The sequence below is a fragment of the Oncorhynchus nerka genome, linkage group LG27 (assembly GCF_034236695.1).
Source record: "Oncorhynchus nerka isolate Pitt River linkage group LG27, Oner_Uvic_2.0, whole genome shotgun sequence".
Classification (NCBI taxonomy): Eukaryota; Metazoa; Chordata; class Actinopteri; order Salmoniformes; family Salmonidae; genus Oncorhynchus; species Oncorhynchus nerka.
In genome coordinates this window covers 5,605,366-5,626,527 of record NC_088422.1, presented here as the reverse complement: position 1 = coordinate 5,626,527, position 21,162 = coordinate 5,605,366, and the positions used below count along the sequence as shown (strand labels likewise).

The 21,162-nt window shown below is 44.5% G+C and overlaps 1 pseudogene; it reads left to right on the top strand.

Moving 5' to 3' along the window:
• The first annotated feature begins 571 nt into the window (after positions 1-571).
• Positions 572-7,493, top strand: LOC115126065 (proepiregulin-like; annotated as a pseudogene).
• The last annotated feature ends 13,669 nt before the right edge of the window (positions 7,494-21,162 follow it).

Here is a 21,162-nt window from a genome sequence, read left to right as displayed (position 1 = left end):
TAAAGGGTTAATCTCATAGCATAAACGCACAGGAGGCGCTTCAACATTCAAAATGACAGTCGACTTTCAGGTGGATTTGTTAAGTCAATGATCTCGCCAAATGGACAATATAAAGATTCTACATCTTCTTCTATCCTAACACCTGCTTCCCAGACCAAACCTCGTAATCAAAACATAACACAATAATCCAGATTTGACAGTTCTTTGTAAATTAAAAGGACCTTTTTGAATTACAGGTTTGGCATTAAGAGCGTTTGATCTAGTTTTTAGTGCCCTCTTTACCGTACATGATGCTGGAGGCCAATAAAACCTTTTGTAAAGGGTTAATGAATAAAAGCAAAGCAGGTTGTCCGTGATGGCTGTCCGCGCCCTGTATTAAACCTAACCTAATTGTTTACAGTGTCTTTTCATCTGAAACAGCAGAGGCCTAATGTGGTTGTTAGTCTGGTTTTGAGCCCGTAGGCCAATACGAGACAACCTTCGTGGTAATACATCTATTTGACAGGTCGGAAATGCCTGTAGTCCACCGCGATAGGTGCATACCTGTCTACCCGCAGATAGGGTTTCCTGCATGACCCACTTAAAAAGCGGCCCATCCTCTCTGCTGCGGTCTCTCTCCATCTCCGACCGCTAAAGAGCAATGAGGAACACACAATCGTCCATCCTGCTCTCATTTCTCGGTGAGTTAATGGCATCAGTTTAATTTTTAAAAGTTACATTTAGTCTCAGATAAATGGACAAGTATAAAGCGACTGTGTAAAAGTACAATGTCATTTAGAGAGGCGCGAACTTGAGCCATTACGCGCGTCAGAAAACAAAAACCGCTTCAGCCTATGTGATTACATGTTCACTGGCTACGCACTTTATTTGTAATGACTTGTTTTTAGAAAAGGATAGACATAGAGAAATATTCACAGCGTCAATTGACATCGTCCATTTTTTTTTTTTAAAGGTGTGAAAAGTTGAAATAGCCTAATCCTGTATGAATGCAGGGATGTACGCCATAGGGGACTACATACATCACGTCTCGGAGCATGGTGTACTGTAGAAGTGATTGTGCTTCCTCATACCTAGGGCTTCTCTGAGACATTCCTGTCTCAAATGGAAATATGGGGAGGGACTGGCTGCATAAATGATACATACAAGAAGGCTTGTGCATCCACACTATTCCATTTTACCCAATGTGACTTCTGATGACTTTTTCTACCTGACATTATACATTTGAATGAATTGAATTAGTAAATGTAATTACATTTTCTTGTCAAATCACCAGTTGGCAACCCACCCGTTATGGGATTAATTTACACATAAACAAACATTGCAATAATTCAGTGATTTAAATTATTTTTTATTTATTCCGGTGTTCTCTGGTCATAACAAACCTACCCACGGGGCTCCTAAGTCAAATCAATGTCTATTCCACGTTGGTTCAACCGTATTTTCATTTTAAATGACGTGGAAACAACGTTGATTCAACCATTGTGTGACAAATGGGCTCATCAACTCAGCTGTTTGAAAAAACACATGTTTATTTAACCAGGCAAGTCAGTTAAGAACAAATTCTTATTTCCAATGATGGTCTAGGAACAGTGGGTTAACTGCCTGTTCAGGGGCAGAACAACAGATTTGTACCTTGTCAGCTCAGGGGGTTTTGAACTCGCAACCTTCCGGTTACTAGTCCAACACTCTAACCACTAGGCTACCCTACCGCCCCATGTCGGCTGCCATGGTTACAGGGAGAGTAGAGGAATATTTACCTGTATTGTTTAAGCGACTATGGTACTGTATTTTGTTACCTGGTTACAATACTTTCTGGCTGTCTGACGAAGGCGTATTCTATTCTTGTTGCAGGCTGACGTTTTAGAGTCATGAATTTAGCCCTGGAGGCAGAACTGAGCATTTTGCGCTAGATGGGCCAGCTGCCTAGTCAAAAATTGTCTACAGTACCTGTCAAAAGTTTGGGGACACCTACTCATTCAAGGGTTTTTCTTTATCTTTTACTATTTTCTACATTGTAGAATAATAGTGAAGACATCAAAACTATGGAATCGTGTAGTAAACGGTTAAACAAATCAAAATATATTTTAGATTCTTCAAAGTAGCCACCCTTTGCCTTGACGACAACTTTGTATTCTCTCAACCAGCTTAACCTGGAATGCTTTTCCAACAGTCTTGAAGGAGTTCCCACATATGCTGAGCACTTGTTGGCTGCTTTTCCTTCACTCTGTGGTCCAACTCATCCCAAACCATCTCAATTGGGTTGAGGTCGGGTCATTGTGGAGGCCAAGTCATCTGATGCAGCACTCCATCACTCTCCTTTTTGGTCATATAGTTCTTACACAGTCTGGAGGTGTGTTGGGTCATTGTCCTGTTGAAAAACCAATGATAGTCCCACTAAGTGCAAACCAGATGGGATGGTGTATCACTGCAGAATGCTGTGGTAGCCATGCTGGTTAAGTGTGCCTTGAATTCTAAATAAATCACAGACCGTGTCACCAGAAAAGCACCATCACACCTCCTCCTCCATGTTTCACGGTGGAACCACACATATGGAGATCATCCGTTCACCTACTCTGCGTCTCACAAAGACACAGCGGTTGGAACCAAAAATCTAAATTTTGGACTCTTCAGAACAAAGGACAGATTTTCCCGGTCTAATGTCCATTGCTCGTGTTTTCTGGCCCAAGCAAGTCTCTCCTTCTTATTGGTGTCCTTTAGTAGTGGTTTCTTTGTAGCAATTCTACCATGAAGACCTGATTCCCGCAGTCTCCTCTGAACAGTTGATGTTGAGCTGTGTCTGATAATTGAACTCTGAAGCATTTATTTTGGCTGCAATTTCTGAGGCTGGTAACTCTAATGAACTTATCCTATGCAGCAGAAGTAACTCTGGGTCTTCCTTTCCTGTGGTGGTCCTCATGAGAGCCAGTTTCATCATAGTGCTTGATGGTTTTTGCGACTGCACTTGAAGTAACTTTCAAAGTTCTTGAAATGTTCTGCATTGACTGACCTTCATGTCTTAGAGTAATGATGGACTGTCCTTTCTCTTTGCCTATTTGAGCTGTTCTTGCCATAATATGGACCTGATCTTTTACCAAATAGGGCTATCTTCTGTATACCAACCCTACCTTGTCACAACACAACTGACTGGCTCAAACACATTAAGACGGAATGCAATTCCACAAATTAACTTTTTAACTAGGCACACCTGTTAATTGAAATGCATTCCAGGTGACTACTTCATGAAGCTGGTTGAGAGAATGCCAAGTGTGCAAAGCTGTCAAGGCAAAGCGTGGCTACTTTGAAGAATCTCAAATATAACATCTATTTTGATTTGTTTAACACTTTTGTTGTTTTGTTACCACATGTTTCCATATGTGTTATTTCATAGTTTTGATGTCTTCACTATTATTCTATAATAGTACAAGTAAAGAAACCCTTGTATGAGTAGGTGTGTCCAAACCTTTGACTGCCACTGTAGCTCTAGGGCAGGGCTGTCTAACCCTCTTCCTGGGGATCTACCGTCCAGTAGGTTCAGTCCAACCCTCTTCCTGGGGATCTACCGTCCTGTAGGGGTTCAGTCCAACCCTCTTCCTGGGGATCTACCGCCCTGTAGGGGTTCAGTCCAACCCTCTTCCTGGGGATCTACCGCCCTGTAGGGGTTCAGTCCAACCCTCTTCCTGGGGATCTACCGCCCTGTAGGGGTTCAGTCCAACCCTCTTCCTGGGAATCTACCGTCCTGTAGGGGTTCAGTCCAACCCTCTTCCTGGGGATCTACCGCCCTGTAGGGGTTCAGTCCAACCCTCTTCCTGGGGATCTACCGCCCTGTAGGGGTTCAGTCCAACCCTCTTCCTGGGGATCTACCGTCCTGTAGGGGTTCAGTCCAACCCTCTTCCTGGGGATCTACCGCCCTGTAGGGGTTCAGTCCAACCCTCTTCCTGGAGATCTACTGTCCTGTAGGTTTTCAGTCCAACCCTCTTCCTGGGGATCTACCGCCCTGTAGGGGTTCAGTCCAACCCTCTTCCTGGGGATCTACCGTCCTGTAGGGGTTCAGTCCAACCCTCTTCCTGGAGATCTACTGTCCTGTAGGGGTTCAGTCCAACCCTCTTCCTGGGGATCTACCGTCCTGTAGGGGTTCAGTCCAACCCTCTTCCTGGGGATCTACCATCCTGTGGGGGTTCAGTCCAACCCTCTTCCTGGGGATCTACCATCCTGTGGGGGTTCAGTCCAACCCTCTTCCTGGGGATCTACCATCCTGTGGGGGTTCAGTCCAACCCTCTTCCTGGGGATCTACCATCCTGTGGGGGTTCAGTCCAACCCTCTTCCTGGGGATCTACCATCCTGTGGGGGTTCAGTCCAACCCTCTTCCTGGGGATCTACCATCCTGTGGGGGTTCAGTCCAACCCTCTTCCTGGAGATCTACTGTCCTGTAGGGGTTCAGTCCAACCCTCTTCCTGGGGATCTACCATCCTGTGGGGGTTCAGTCCAACCCTAATTTAGCATATCTGATTCAGCTAGTTAAGGTCTTGTTGAGCAGCTAATTAGTATAATCAGGTGTGGACTGAACCCCTACAGGACGGAGGATCCCCAGGAAGAGTAGTTGATGTTTTTTTCAGTGTAGTTGATGAACTACGTGTCATGTCTCCTAACTCTATCTTAACTCTATTGTTTTATGTCCTACTTGACTTTGAGAAGAAAGATGCCGAGTTCAACGGATTCTGATTTTTAATCATTTTTATTACAGGAGTGTATATACACAATTAACATGTCTTACCCATTTTTGTCAAATGATCCGTTTCCAATCAAGTGCGTTTTTCATTGGATGCCCTTCCATATCCTTAAAAATGAATGAAATCAGAAATGTAGGGTTAGGCATTTGGGTTGGCAATGTGGTTAAGATTAGATTTAAAATTAGATAATGTGACTTTGTGGCAGTGCCAGCTAGTGACCAATCTACAGAGATACCTTCAGTACACGAGTCATCCCAATGAATGCCAACCTGCATATTTGGTGCCTTGGGGATGGAGACGTTAACCTTGCGTCATTAAGTCATGTCTCAGGCGTTGACAAACGGAGCCGTGTCGGTAGGGTGGGTACAGGGGGTAGCCACTGTACCAGTCTGTTTAGATCTCTTGTCATGCTAAACGTGACCATTTCATCAGGAGTTGGCAAGAGGGCAGAAATAGACTGGCATCCATGTTAACACCGGGGCCTTTTTTGACAACCCAATACCCCATCTGATTGGCATGGAGCTTGGCATGCTGACCACTGCCAGTCTGTGCCAGGCACCTTCACAAAAATCAACTCCTCTCCTCCGTCATGTGGATAGAATGACAGGCTGGGCACAGTAACGGTCATTGCCAGGCCATCATTGTAAACAGTAAGTTATTTAATTGGCCTGCCTGGTAAAATAAAACATTAATTCAACTCAATCCGTTAAGAGTTTCAGGATGACATTAAGTAGAGATCAGACAACTGCCATGGCCCGTGGGGTGATGTGGAGGGTACAACTGCCATGGCCCGTGGGGCGATGTGAAGGACGGAGGCTACAACTGCCATGGCCCGTGGTGTGGTGGGTACAACTGCCATGGCCCGTGGGGTGATGTGAAGGGTACAACTGCCATGGCCCGTGGGGTGGTGTGGAGGGTACAACTACCATGGCCCGTGGGGTGGTGTGGAGGGTACAACTACCATGGCCCGTGGGGTGATGTGAAGGACGGAGGGTACAACTGCCATGGCCCGTGGGGTGATGTGGAGGGTACAACTACCATGGCCCGTGGGGTGGTGTGGAGGGTACAACTGCCATGGCCCGTGGTGTGGTGGGTACAACTGCCATGGCCCGTGGGGTGGTGTGGAGGGTACAACTGCCATGGCCCGTGGGGTGGTGTGGAGGGTACAACTGCCATGGCCCGTGGGGTGATGTGAAGGACGGAGGGTACAACTGCCATGGTCCGTGGGGTGATGTGAAGGACGGAGGCTACAACTGCCATGGCCCGTGGGGCGATGTGAAGGACGGAGGGTGCAACTGCTTTGCTAAAAGGGTATTTTGTTTGTTCTTTCTCTCTCTCTGACACACAGGTCTGTTATTAGTCTGGCCTGATGGACATTCTACAGATGTCCTCTCCTCCACACAGCCAGCCCCAACCAGCCCCCACTGCTCCCACTGTGAGGCAGGAACAACAGCAGGTAGACCCTTGACTGCTACTACTGACCTGACATATTTTTTTAAAAACTCTACACTATCTAAATATTTGTTTGGTTATTGGTGTTTTTATCCAGACCAGGAGCAGTCCCGTCCTCACATGGAGAAGGTGATGATCCACAAATGTGACTCCAATCTGGAGAGCTACTGTCTCAACGGAGAATGTCTCTTACTGCTGGATCTCAACGAACACCACTGCAAGTAAGAGAGAACAAATATTATATGATTTATTGTCACACACATATAAAGGTGTAGTTTACCTGGTGTGTGTGTGTGTGTGTGATAGAGCTCTGTAATGTGGGGGTGCTCAGTAATGGGATGGAGTGTGTGCGTGTGTGACTCATGTCCCTCTCTCTCCAGGTGTGAGAGGGGTTACTACGGGCCCAGGTGTGCTCATCTGGAGATGGTGTTTCAGCCAATGAAAGAAGAGCATGTCATCCTGATGGTGGTATGTGGGGGCCTTCTGTTTATAGGCATCGCTGGAGCCTTCTACTTCTTCTGCCGATGGTGAGAGACAGTGGGGGGGAGAGAGAGCATGCATCTGTGTCAGAGGAAGCTAGTGGGAGGAGCTACTGGATGGCTCATTGTAATGGCTGAGACGGAACGTTATCAAACTTATGGAACATGTTTGATTCCGTTCCAATGATTCCGTTCCAATGATTCCGTTCCAATGATTCCGTTCCAATGATTCCGTTCCAATGATTCCGTTCCAGCCATTACAATGAGCCCATCCTCCTATAGCTCCTCCCACCAGTCCTGTGTTTGTGTGTCTGTGTGTCATTGGCTGCTCCTACTGTTCCAGGTACAAGAGAAATAGCTGTCCACCCCAACAGAAACAGCAGACGTACCAGGAGGTGCAGATGGTGTGACGTGTGTATGTTTGACAGTAGCCATAAGGTCAATCATTATGTTCCATAATATACTGTAGTTCTGTTACTTACCAGGGTTACGTTCATTAGGGCACGCAACGGAAAACATTTTTAAATAGTTTTGTAACGGATAATGTTTCACTCAGCTTTCTTCCATGCTGTGTCTACTGTAGACAACTCCAGCATTTCTACTGTGTGTGTGTCTCAAACTGAAAATGTATTTTTGTCAGGAGTAAGTTTTGCATGGCTGTAAAGACTCTTTCTGTCTCCTTCATGTTCGAATGGTTGACTATCCTGTTTGGTATCACGTCTGTTCCCAGTTTTTGGCCATATTGAACTTCATATGCAGTATTTTAAATTATACAAATATTTGTTTTGTTTTTTTATTTATGAAATTTCTAATAAAACTTGTCCTTTTCTTTGTAGTTGTGTCTTTAGGCCATCTGAATGTCATCCTTGGTCCTTAGCTCTGAACATACACAAACACACCTACAACCAGGGCTTTAAAGTGTGATCAAATGCAGCCAAATATTTTTTGTGAGTTTTTATTTGGGGAGCAGCAGTGCATTTAAAAAAATAGAAATCCATAAAAAATAGCTTTGTTTTTCGGAGCTAGAGATTAACTTTATTTAACTAGGCAAGTCAGTTAAGAACAAATTCTTATTTTCAATGAAGGCCTAGGAACAGTGGATTAACTGCCTGTTCAGGGGCAGAACGACAGATTTGTACCTTGTCAGCTCGGGGGCTTGAACTTGCAACCTTCCGGTTACTTGTCCAACGCTCTAACCACTAGGCTACCCTGCCGCCTCTACACTCTAACCACTAGGCTACCCTGCCGCCTCTACACTCTAACCACTAGACTACCCTGCCGCCCCTCCACTCTAACCACTAGGCTACCCTGCCGACGGGGCCAGAAAAGATGAGAATGAAGGTGATGAGAATACTGGCTGGGCTACAGTCACTAAGAGATAGCTAACCTCACAGTTAAACCAGTGTCTAGCAAAGCCTACTGCTCATTTCTCAACTACTTCAGTTTGTAGTAGGAGCGCTGTTTGATGTACCTGGCAGATCCAAATGATGTTGCCAAGATGGTGAAGAAAGTGATGGCAACAGGATCAAAGAGAGAGAGAGAAGTGACTGCCTTATGCCTCACCAGAATCCAGGAGAGAGAGGTGACTGCCTTGTGCCTCACCAGAATCCAGGACAGACAGAGAGAGAGGTGACTGCCTTGTGCCTCACCAGAATCCAGGACAGAGAGAGAGAGAGGTGACTGCCTTGTGCCTCAACTGAATCCAGGAGAGAGAGCGGTGACTACCTTGTGCCTCACCCGAATCAAGGAGAGAGAGAGGTGACTGCAGGGCACCAATCACGGGTGTGATTTCTGGAGTTTCTGTGGAAGTTGGGGCTAAGAAGATCAAGATGAAAATTCCTGGAGTAGTTGGAGCTTGACTATTGACGCGTGTGTACAATGGAAAGAAGATGGAGTATGTCTCTGTTACTGTTTTTAACCGCGTGCTTAACTCAGGTTGGAATCCCCCCGTCTGAAAAGTTAAGCTCTGTTATGAAATCCTCAAAGTCTTATGTGATGAAATCATAACTCAACACTTCGGAGTAAGCAAATATTCTCCACATTCCACTACTACAGGAATGTACACAAGAAAAATGGCAGACATTAAAACCTTGCTTGGGTGAAATATTTATGAGAATATGAGGGTCAGATATGTTCTGTATCTGGTCGCCACTACACACAGTCACCACTACTACTTTTCCCCATTATCTTTTGGACTATGCCAGGAGATGCTGATTCTGCAGGTACCAGATCACGTTTGGACCTGGCCCAAATGTGGAAGCTATGCCGTCCTTTAGGGGCAATAACGTGAGCGCCTGTTATCTTCTAACAGGCTTGCTATTTATTTTTGTTGTGGATGAGGATGGGGGTGGTGGGGGAGGGGGAGGGGGAGGGTTTTAAGCCACAAACTCAGGATCGGAAGGTTGCGTGATGTTTTTGTAGTTTTAAGCCTTAATCCAAACCTTAACCTTTAACCTTTAACAGAATGAATGCATAGACTTACATTTTAGTTTCACTTTTTTTTTTTTTTGCAGCTTTTGACTTAAAGCTGAGTTTCGGAAACACGTGGCACAACGTAAACATCAAGGAGTAATTCAGGAACCCCAGTTAATTAAGGCAGGAGGCGTTTTAGTTGGAGATTCGGGTTGATTACTGTACACGCAAAGCGTGTACACACACGCTTCCTCCTCATTACATTATCCAGAGGTAATGACCTGTACTAAATGGCATTAACTCACATAATCATTAGTTCACACACACACACACACACACACACACACACACACACACACACACACACACACACACACACACACACACACACACACACACACACACACACACACACACACACACACACACACACACACACACACACACACCTCTGGACAGGTAACCTGGGTTTCAACACACAGTACTAAAAGTTTTGATTTTAAAAAAGTAAAAGAATTTGCAGTTGAACAGTTACTATTATTGAGTTATTTATTTTAATGCATATTTTATAATTCATAGTTTATTTTAAAAAGTAAAATAATTTGAATTTAGGATAGCCTGAGCATGTGAAAGTTTTGGTGTATCAGGCTTAAACGGTTTGTTACGTTTTCTCCCAAAAATAAAATATCAGGTGTTTTGAAAAGACACATACTGACTAACGAGGGGAGGGAACCGATCAGTGCGCCCGACATTTTGAAAGACACAGGGGGGCGAGAGAAAGTGGGATCCAAATGACACCCACCATGAGTGCCTACTAAATTTACCTCAGACAAGGCAAACGAAAACAAAAACCCACACTAACATATAATATGTAGGGAAAATAAGTGGAGAAAACAAAAACCAAACCTGGGGAGATTACAAGACAGACAGTTTGGGTTTATCAACATCTCTCATACCACCTGGAGCACTGGGCCAGCTGCTCTTAAACATCACCTGGGAAACACCTTCTGACTAACGAGATGACAAGCGGGGATAACACCTTCTGACTAACGAGATGACAAGCGGGGATAACACCTTCTGACTAACGAGATGACAAGCGGGGATAACACATACTGACTAACGAGATGACAAGCGGGGATAACACCTTCTGACTAACGAGATGACAAGCGGGGATAACACCTTCTGACTAACGAGATGACAAGCGGGGATAACACCTTCTGACTAACGAGATGACAAGCGGGGATAACACATACTGACTAACGAGATGACAAGCGGGGATAACACCTTCTGACTAACGAGATGACAAGCGGGGATAACACCTTCTGACTAACGAGATGACAAGCGGGGATAACACCTTCTGACTAACGAGATGACAAGCGGGGATAACACCTTCTGACTAACGAGGGGAGGGAACCAATCAGTGCTAACGTTCAATGGAAAAAGCATGTAACAGGTTCAAGAGTTAATGTTACTAAGTTATTTTATGCAAATGTATACAAATGATGTTTATAAAACAACAAAAAATGATTACAGGGAAGACATTGAGACCTAGGTCTCATTTCCAAATGCACCCTGTATAATACAATATAAATAGTAGGAAGACCACTGTTAACACTGAGGTGGTGTGTCCTAGTGGGAAGACCACTGTTAACACTGAGGCTGTGTGTCCTAGTAGGAAGACCACTGTTAACACTGAGGTGGTGTGTCCTAGTAGGAAGACCACTGTTAACACTGAGGTGGTGTGTCCTAGTAGGAAGACCACTTAACACTGAGGAGGTGTGTCCTAGTAGGAAGACCACTTAACACTGAGGAGGTGTGTCCTAGTAGGAAGACCACTGTTAACACTGAGGTGGTGTGTCCTAGTAGGAAGACCACTGTTAGCACTGAGGCTGTGTGTCCTAGTAGGAAGACCACTGTTAACACTGAGGTGGTGTGTCCTAGTAGGAAGACCACTTAACACTGAGGAGGTGTGTCCTATAGGAAGACCACTGTTAACACTGAGGTGGTGTGTCCTATAGGAAGACCACTGTTAACACTGAGATGGTGTGTCCTAGTAGGAAGACCACTGTTAACACTGAGGCTGTGTGTCCTAGTAGGAAGACCACTGTTAACACTGAGGTGGTGTGTCCTAGTAGGAAGACCACTGAGGTGGTGTGTCCTAGTAGGAAGACCACTTAACACTGAGGAGGTGTGTCCTAGTAGGAAGACCACTGTTAACACTGAGGTGGTGTGTCCTAGTAGGAAGACCACTGAGGAGGTGTGTCCTAGTAGGAAGACCACTGAGGCGGTGTGTCCCAGTAGGAAGACCACTTAACACTGAGGAGGTGTGTCCTAGAAGGAAGACCACTGTTAACACTGAGGTGGTGTGTCCTAGTAGGAAGACCACTGAGGTGGTGTGTCCTAGTAGGAAGACCACTGTTAACACTGAGGTGGTGTGTCCTAGTAGGAAGACCACTGTTAACACTGAGGAGGTGTAGTAGGAAGACCACTGAGGTGGTGTGTCCTAGTAGGAAGACCACTGAGGTGGTGTGTCCCCTAGTAGGAAGACCACTGTTAACACTGAGGTGGTGTGTCCTATAGGAAGACCACTGTTAACACTGAGGTGGTGTGTCCTAGTAGGAAGACCACTGTTAACACTGAGGTGGTGTGTCCTAGTAGGAAGACCACAGTTAACACTGAGGTGGTGTGTCCTAGTAGGAAGACCACTGTTAACACTGAGGTGGTGTGTCCTAGTAGGAAGACCACTGTTAACACTGAGGTGGTGTGTCCTAGTAGGAAGACCACTGAGGCTGTGTGTCCTAGTAGGAAGACCACTGTTAACACTGAGGTGGTGTGTCCTAGTAGGAAGACCACTGAGGTGGTGTGTCCTATAGGAAGACCACTGAGGTGGTGTGTCCTATAGGAAGACCACTGTTAACACTGAGGTGGTGTGTCCTAGTAGGAAGACCACTGTTAACACTGAGGAGGTGTGTCCTAGTAGGAAGACCACTGAGGTGGTGTGTCCTAGGAGGAAGACCACTGAGGTGGTGTGTCCTAGTAGGAAGACCACTGTTAACACTGAGGTGGTGTGTCCTATAGGAAGACCACTGTTAGCACTGAGGCTGTGTGTCCTAGTAGGAAGACCACTTTTAACACTGAGGTGGTGTGTCCTAGTAGGAAGACCACTGTTAACACTGAGGTGGTGTGTCCTAGTAGGAAGACCACTTAACACTGAGGTGGTGTGTCCTAGTAGGAAGACCACTTAACACTGAGGAGGTGTGTCCTATAGGAAGACCACTGTTAGCACTGAGGCTGTGTGTCCTAGTAGGAAGACCACTGTTAACACTGAGGTGGTGTGTCCTAGTAGGAAGACCACTTAACACTGAGGAGGTGTGTCCTATAGGAAGACCACTGTTAGCACTGAGGCTGTGTGTCCTAGTAGGAAGACCACTGTTAACACTGAGGTGGTGTGTCCTATAGGAAGACCACTGTTAACACTGAGGTGGTGTGTCCTAGTAGGAAGACCACTGTTAACACTGAGGAGGTGTGTCCTAGTAGGAAGACCACTGAGGTGGTGTGTCCTAGGAGGAAGACCACTGAGGTGGTGTGTCCCAGTAGGGAGACCACTGAGGAGGTGTGTCCCAGTAGGAAGACCACTGAGGAGGTGTGTCCCAGTAGGGAGACCACTGAGGAGGTGTGTCCCAGTAGGAAGACCACTGAGGAGGTGTGTCCCAGTAGGGAGACCACTGAGGAGGTGTGTCCCAGTAGGAAGACCACTGAGGAGGTGTGTCCCAGTAGGAAGACCACTTTGTGCAGGTTACCCGGCACTATCAGCTCCAATATAAATAACATGAGCAAGTCTACTTCTGATAAGCTTCCCAGTAAAGCATTAAAAGACAATCAAGCAACCCAGAAAAGTGCTAGAAATAGCCCATATTAACATAAACAGCCTGAGAAACAAGGTCCATGAAGTCAATAACTAGCTTGTAACAGATGCCATTCATTTTCTGACTATCTCTGAAACTCACTTAGATAATAACTTTGATGATACAGTGGTAGCATTACATGGTTAGAACATCTACCGAAAAGACAGAAATGCCAACGGGGGAGGTGTTGCTGTTTATATTCAGAACCACATTCCTGTAAAGATTAGAGACAATCTAATGTTAAATACTGTTGAAGTAATATGGCTACAGGTTCATCTGCCTCACCTAAAGCCCATTCTGGTGGGAAGCTGCTATAGACCATCAAGTGTTAACAGTCAGTATCTGGTAATGTATGAAATGCTTGATAATGTTTGTGATATCAACAGAGAGGTATATTTTCTGGGTGATTTAAATATTGACTGGCTCTCAACAAGCTGCCCACTCAAGAAAAAAGCTTCCAATTGTAACCAGTGCCTACAACCTGGTTCAGGTTACCAGTCAACCTACCAGGGTAGTTACAAACAGCACAGGAATGACGTCATCAACATGTATTGATCACATCTTTACTAATGCTGCAGAAATGTGCTTTAAAGCAGTATCCAAACTCCTAGGATGTAGTGATCACAATATAGTAGCCATATCTAGGAATGGCTACTATATTAGTGTCTACCTCCAGTAACTAGTATCTACCTCCAGTAACTAGTATCCACCTCCAGTACCTAGTATAGACCTCCAGTAACTAGTATCTACCTCCAGTAACTAGTATCTACCTCCAGTAACTAGTGTCCACCTCCAGTAACTAGTATCTACCTCCAGTAACTTGTATCTACCTCCAGTAACTTGTATCTACCTCCAGTAACTAGTATCTACCTCCAGTAACTAGTATCCACCTCCAGTAACTAGTATCTACCTCCAGTAACTTGTATCAACCTCCAGTAACTTGTATCTACCTCCAGTAACTAGTATCTACCTCCAGTAACTAGTATTGACCTCCAGTAACTAGTGTCCACCTCCAGTAACTAGTATCTACCTCCAGTAACTAGTGTCCACCTCCAGTAACTAGTATCTACCTCCAGTAACTTGTATCTACCTCCAGTAACTTGTATCTACCTCCAGTAACTTGTATAGGCCTCCAGTAACTAGTATCTACCTCCAGTAACTAGTGTCCACCTCCAGTAACTAGTCTCTACCTCCAGTAACTTGTATCTACCTCCAGTAACTTGTATCTACCTCCAGTAACTTGTATAGGCCTCCAGTAACTAGTATCTACCTCCAGTAACTTGTATCTACCTCCAGTAACTTGTATCTACCTCCAGTAACTTGTATAGGCCTCCAGTAACTAGTATCTACCTCCAGTAACTAGTATCTACCTCCAGTAACTTGTATAGGCCTCCAGTAACTAGTGTCCACCTCCAGTAACTAGTATCTACCTCCAGTAACTTGTATCGACCTCCAGTAACTAGTATCTACCTCCAGTACCGTTATAATGATTGGGTGTCTACAGTAACTATTTTTACCTCCAGTAACTTGTATCTACCTCCAGTAACTAGTATCTACCTCCAGTAACTAGTATTGACCTCCAGTAACTAGTATAGGCTTCCAGTAACTAGTATCTATCTCAAGTAACTAGTATATACCTCCAGTAACTAGTATATACCTCCAGTAACTAGTATAGGCCTCCAGTAACTAGTATCTATCTCAAGTAACTAGTATATACCTCCAGTAACTTGTATAGGCCTCCAGTAACTAGTATCTATCTCAAGTAACTAGTATATACCTCCAGTAACTAGTATCCACCTCCAGTAACTAGTATCGACCTCCAGTAACTAGTATCTACCTCCAGTACCGTTATAATGATTGGGTGTCTACAGTAACTATTTTTTACCTCCAGTAACTTGTATCTACCTCCAGTAACTATTATCTACCTCCAGTAACTAGTATTGACCTCCAGTAACTAGTATAGGCCTCCAGTAACTAGTATCTATCTCAAGTAACTAGTATATACCTCCAGTAACTAGTATATACCTCCAGTAACTAGTATTCACCTCCAGTAACTAGTATCTACCTCCAGTACCGTTATAATGATTGGGTCTCTACAGTAACTAGTATCTACCTCCAGTAACTAGTACCTACCTCCTGTAACTAGTATCTACCTCCAGTAACTAGTATCTACCTCCAGTAACTAGTACCTCCAGACCTACCAGTCACTAGTATCTACCTCCAGTAACTAGATCTATCTCCAGTAACTAGTATCTACCTCCAGTAACTAGTATCTACCTCCAGTACCGTTATAATGATTGGGTGTCTACAGTAACTATTTTTTACCTCCAGTAACTAGTATCTACCTCCAGTAAGTAGTATCCACCTCCAGTAACTAGTATCCACCTCCAGTAACTAGTATCCACCTCCAGTAACTATTATCTACCTCCAGTAACTAGTATCTACCCCCAGTAACTAGTATCTACCTCCAGTAACTAGTAACTACCTCCAGTAACTAGTATATACCTCCAGTAACTAGTATGCACCTCCAGTAACTAGTATATACCTCCAGTAACTAGTATCTACCTCCAGTAACTAGTATCTATCTCAAGTAACTAGTATATACCTCCAGTAACTAGTATCTACCTCCAGTAACTAGTATTCACCTCCAGTAACTAGTATCCACCTCCAGTACCATTATAATGATTGGGTCTCTACAGTAACTAGTATCTACCTCCAGTAACTAGTATCTACCTCCAGTAACTAGTATCTACCTCCAGTAACTAGTATAGACCTCCAGTCACTAGTATCTACCTCCAGTAACTAGATCTATCTCCAGTAACTAGTATCTACCTCCAGTAACTAGTATCTACCTCCAGTACCGTTATAATGATTGGGTGTCTACAGTAACTATTTTTTACCTCCAGTAACTAGTATCTACCTCCAGTAAGTAGTATCCACCTCCAGTAACTAGTATCCACCTCCAGTAACTAGAATCTACCTCCAGTAACTAGTATCTACCTCCAGTAACTAGTATCGACCTCCAGTAACTAGTATCCACCTCCAGTAACTATTATCTACCTCCAGTAACTAGTATCTACCCCCAGTAACTAGTATCTACCTCCAGTAACTAGTATATACCTCCAGTAACTAGTATGCACCTCCAGTAACTAGTATATACCTCCAGTAACTAGTATCTACCTCCAGTAACTAGTATCTACCTCCAGTAACTAGTATCTACCTCCAGTAACTAGTATATACCTCCAGTAACTAGTATCTATCTCAAGTAACTAGTATATACCTCCAGTAACTAGTATATACCTCCAGTAACTAGTAGCCACCTCCAGTAACTAGTATCTACCTCCAGTACCGTTATAATGATTGGGTGTCTACAGTAACTATTTTTTACCTCCAGTAACTAGTATCTACCTCCAGTAAGTAGTATCCACCTCCAGTAACTTGTATCCACCTCCAGTAACTAGAATCTACCTCCAGTAACTAGTATCTACCTCCAGTAACTATTATCGACCTCCAGTAACTAGTATCCACCTCCAGTAACTATTTTTTACCTCCAGTAACTAGTATCTACCTCCAGTAACTAGAATCTACCTCCAGTAACTGGAATCTACCTCCAGTAACTAGTATCCACCTCCAGTAACTATTATCTACCTCCAGTAACTAGTATCTACCCCCAGTAACTAGTATCGACCTCCAGTAACTATTATCTACCTCCAGTAACTAGTATCTACCTCCAGTAACTAGTATCTACCTCCAGTAACTAGTATCGACCTCCAGTAACTAGTATCTACCTCCAGTAACTAGTATCTACCTCCAGTAACTAGTATCTACCTCCAGTAACTAGTATCTACCTCCAGTAACTAGAATCTACCTCCAGTAACAACTAGAATCTACCTCCAGTAACTAGTATCCACCTCCAGTAACTAGTATCTACCTCCAGTAACTAGTATCTACCTCCAGTAACTAGAATCTACCTCCAGTAACTAGAATCTACCTCCAGTAATTAGTATCCACCTCCAGTAACTATTATGTACCTACAGTAACTAGTATGCCGTACAGAAACCCAGCCTAAAACCCCAAACAGCAAGCAATGCAGGTGTAGAGGCACGGTGGCAAGATAAAAACTCTCTAGAAAGCCATAACCTAGGAAGAAACCTAGAGAGGAAACAGGCTATGTGGGGTGGCCAGTCCTCTTCTGGCTGTGCCAGGTGGAGATTATAACAGAACATGGCCAAGATGTTCAAATGTTCATAAATGACCAGCAGGGTCCAATAATAATAATAATCACAGTAGTTGTCGAGGGTGCAACAAGTCAGCACCTCAGGAGTAAATGTCAGTTGGCTTTTCATAGCCGATCATTGAGAGTATCTCTACCTCTCCTGCTGTCTCTAGAGAGTTGAAAACAGCAGGTCTGGGACAGGTAGCACCTCTGGTGAACAGGTCAGCGTTCCAGGCAGAACAGTTGAAACTGGAGCAGCAGCACGGCCAGGTGGATTGGGGACAGCAAGGAGTCATCATGCCAGGTTGTCCTGAGGCATGGTCCTAAGGCTCAGGTCCACACAGGACACCGGATAAGACAGGAGAAATAAATACTCCAGATATAACAGACTGACCATAGCCCCCCAACACAAACTACTGCAGCATAAATACCGGAGGCTGAGACAGGAGGGGTCAGGAGACACAAAAATCTACCTCCAGTTTGAGGATGTTCAGATCTCTACTGTAGCTAGTATCTACCTCCAGTACTGTGATAATGATTGGGTGTCTAGGACTCTAATATTAGCTACCTTCCAGCTACTAGCTACCTTCCAGCTACTAGCTACCTTCCAGCTACTAGCTACCTTCATGATGTTCAGATGTCTACTGTAGCTAGTATCTACCTCCAGTACTGTGATAATGATTGGGTCTCTAGGACTCTAATACGGGGTGCTTCTATAACTAGCTACCTTCTAGCTACTAGCTACCTTCATGATGTTCAGATCTCTACTGTAGCTAGTATCTACCTCCAGTACTGTGATAATGATTGGGTGTCTAGGACTCTAATATTAGCTACCTTCCAGCTACTCGCTACCTTCCAGCTACTCGCTACCTTCCAGCTACTCGCTACCTTCCAGCTACTTGCTACCTTCCAGCTACTAGCTACCTTCCAGCTACTAGCTACCTTCCAGCTACCTTCCAGCTACTTGCTACCTTCCAGCTACTAGCTACCTTCCAGCTACTAGCTACCTTCCAGCTACCTTCCAGCTACTCGCTACCTTCCAGCTACTCGCTACCTTCCAGCTACTCGCTACCTTCCAGCTACCAGCTACCTTCCAGCTACCCGCTACCTTCCAGCTACTCACTACCTTCCAGCTACTCGCTACCTTCATGATGTTCAGATCTCTACTGTAGCTAGTATCTACCTCCAGTACTGTGATAATGATTGGGTGTCTAGGACTCTAATATTAGCTACCTTCCAGCTACTAGCTACCTTCCAGCTACCCGCTACCTTCCAGCTACTCGCTACCTTCCAGCTTCCAGCTACCTTCATGATGTTCAGATCTCTCGGTCTCTGTTATTGTGTTATGGTCTCTTTTCCAGACTCTGCTGTCATAGTTTCCCATAAGCAGTGTCTCTGACCTCTCCTCAACGATAATGTCAGGTATTCATAACATTGTCTTCGGAAGGTTGGTGAATATTCCGTCACGGGCCTTCCCCTGTAAACAACCATGTATCCATGTCACAGCGGACCACAGTGCATTGCTGCCTGCATGGCCAACATTCCCGAGGTTCGATCCACCAGGGATTCCATCCAGAGAGGAATGGAGGGAAACAGAGAAGACAGACACAACAAGGTAACGAAGTATCCACTCCTGCACTCTAGTATCCCTGCAGGTCACAAATTATCACATCAAACTCAACAGTACACCCCCCCACCACCACCACCACCACCACCACCACCACACCACACCCCACCACCACCACCACCACCCACCACACCACCACCCACCACACCACACCCCACCACCACCACCACCACCACCACCACCACCACACCACCACACCCAGTCAAAGATTTGTACAACTAACCAAGGACAGACCACAGCCTGTCGTTTCCAATCGGAGCGAATGAATCATAGTGGGCAGAACAGGCAAGGAGGTGGGCCAGAGCCAAGCACGAGCTGGCGAGATCCTATTGGCCCGTTCTAACATGTATTCGTATATATTTGCGTTAGGAAACGCCTACTCTGTGAAGTGGGCAGAGCCAAGCACGAGCTGGCGAGATCCTATTGGCCCGTTCTAACATGTATTCGTATATATTTGCGTTAGGAAACGCCTACTCTGTGAAGTGGGCAGAGCCAAGCACGAGCTGGCGAGATCCTATCTGTGAAGTGGGCCCAAGTTCTAACATGTAACATGTTCGTATATATTTGCGTTAGGAAACGCCTACTCTGTGAAGTGGGCAGAGCCAAGCACGAGCTGGCGAGATCCTATTGGCCCGTTCTAACATGTATTCGTATATATTTGCGTTAGGAAACGCCTACTCTGTGAAGTGGGCGTATGCCATAACTCAATTGTCCCTTTGCACTCCTTCTAAACAACACCATTTTTTAAAAACTCTGGCAAATGGTAAAGTTTACAAAATGTTTTCTTACTCTGTTAGGAACAGATTTTAGTATTGAGTTCAAATGTTTAAAATGATGAGAATTTGGTTTAGAATGTCAGCCCCCCCCAAAAAAAATGTTCACTCCTGGCCACTGGGTTTCCTCTCATCACCATATTTGGTAGTGAATGGAATTTTTTTACTTGATTTCATTGATTCAATTTCACCTTCATTTTTTAATAACTAGGTCGGCCAGTTGAGAACAAGTTCTCATTTACAACTGCGACCTGGCTAAGATAAAGCAAAGCAGTGAGACACGAACAACAACACAGAGTTACACATGGAATAAACAAGCGTACAGTCAATAACACAATAGGGGAAAAAACAGTCTATATACAGTGCAAATGGTGTGAGGAGGTAAAGGCAAGAAATAGGCCAATAGTAGTGAAGTAATTAGAATTTAGCAATTTAACACTGGAGTGATAGATGAGCAGATGATGATGTGTAAGATACTGGTGTGCAAAAGAGCAAAGAAAAGTAAATAAAAACAATGTGGGGATGAGGTAGGTAGTTGGATGGATGGGCTATTTACAGAAGGGCTGTGTACAGGTGCAGCGATCGGTTAGCTGCTCAGACAGCTGATGCTTAAAGTTAGTGAGGGAGATATAAGTTTCCAACTTCAGTGATTTTTGCAATTCGTTCCAGTCATTAGCAGCAGAGAACAGGATGGAAAGGCAGCCAAAGGAGGTGTTGGTTTGGGGGTGACAGTGAAATATACCTGCTGGAGCGTGTTAAATAGACAAGGCCCACGGGTAGGGTGTTGCTATGGTGACCAGTGAGCTGAGATAAGGCGAGGTAGCTTTACCTGAACAGCAAAGAAACATTAGTTAAATACTTATAGATGACCTGGTTAAATAGACAGCTGATATGCAGAGGTAGGATGCTAACCGGATGCTAGACAACGGATTCATTAGTTAAATAGACAAGGCCCAGAGGTAGGATGCTAACGGAAGGCCCAGAGGATGCTAAGATATAGACGGATGCTAACCAAGGGATGCCAACCGGATGCCAACCGGATGCTAACCGGATGCTAAGGATGCTAACCGGATGCCAACCGGATGCCATGCTAACCGGATGCCAACCCGGATGATTTATCCATCCAACGTCTGGGATAGACAAGGCCCTAGGTTATCAGAGGTAGGAAAAGTTAAAACCTTGCAGTCATCACTTCAATGTAATTGTCTGCAGTTATTAAATCACATTAGTTAAATAGACAATGCGTCCCAGATATTTTTGAGCAAATATATATATATATATATATATATACACTGCTCAAAAAAATAAAGGGAACACTAAAATAACATCCTAGATCTGAATGAATGAAATATTCTTATTAAATACTTTTTTCTTTACATAGTTGAATGTGCTGACAACAAAATCACACAAAAATTATCAATTGAAATCAAATTTATCCACCCGTGGAGGTCTGGATTTGGAGTCACACTCAAAATTAAAGTGGAAAACCACACTACAGGCTGATCCAACTTTGATGTAATGTCCTTAAAATAGTTCAAAAAAGGAACATTAGTTACATAGACAAGGCCCAG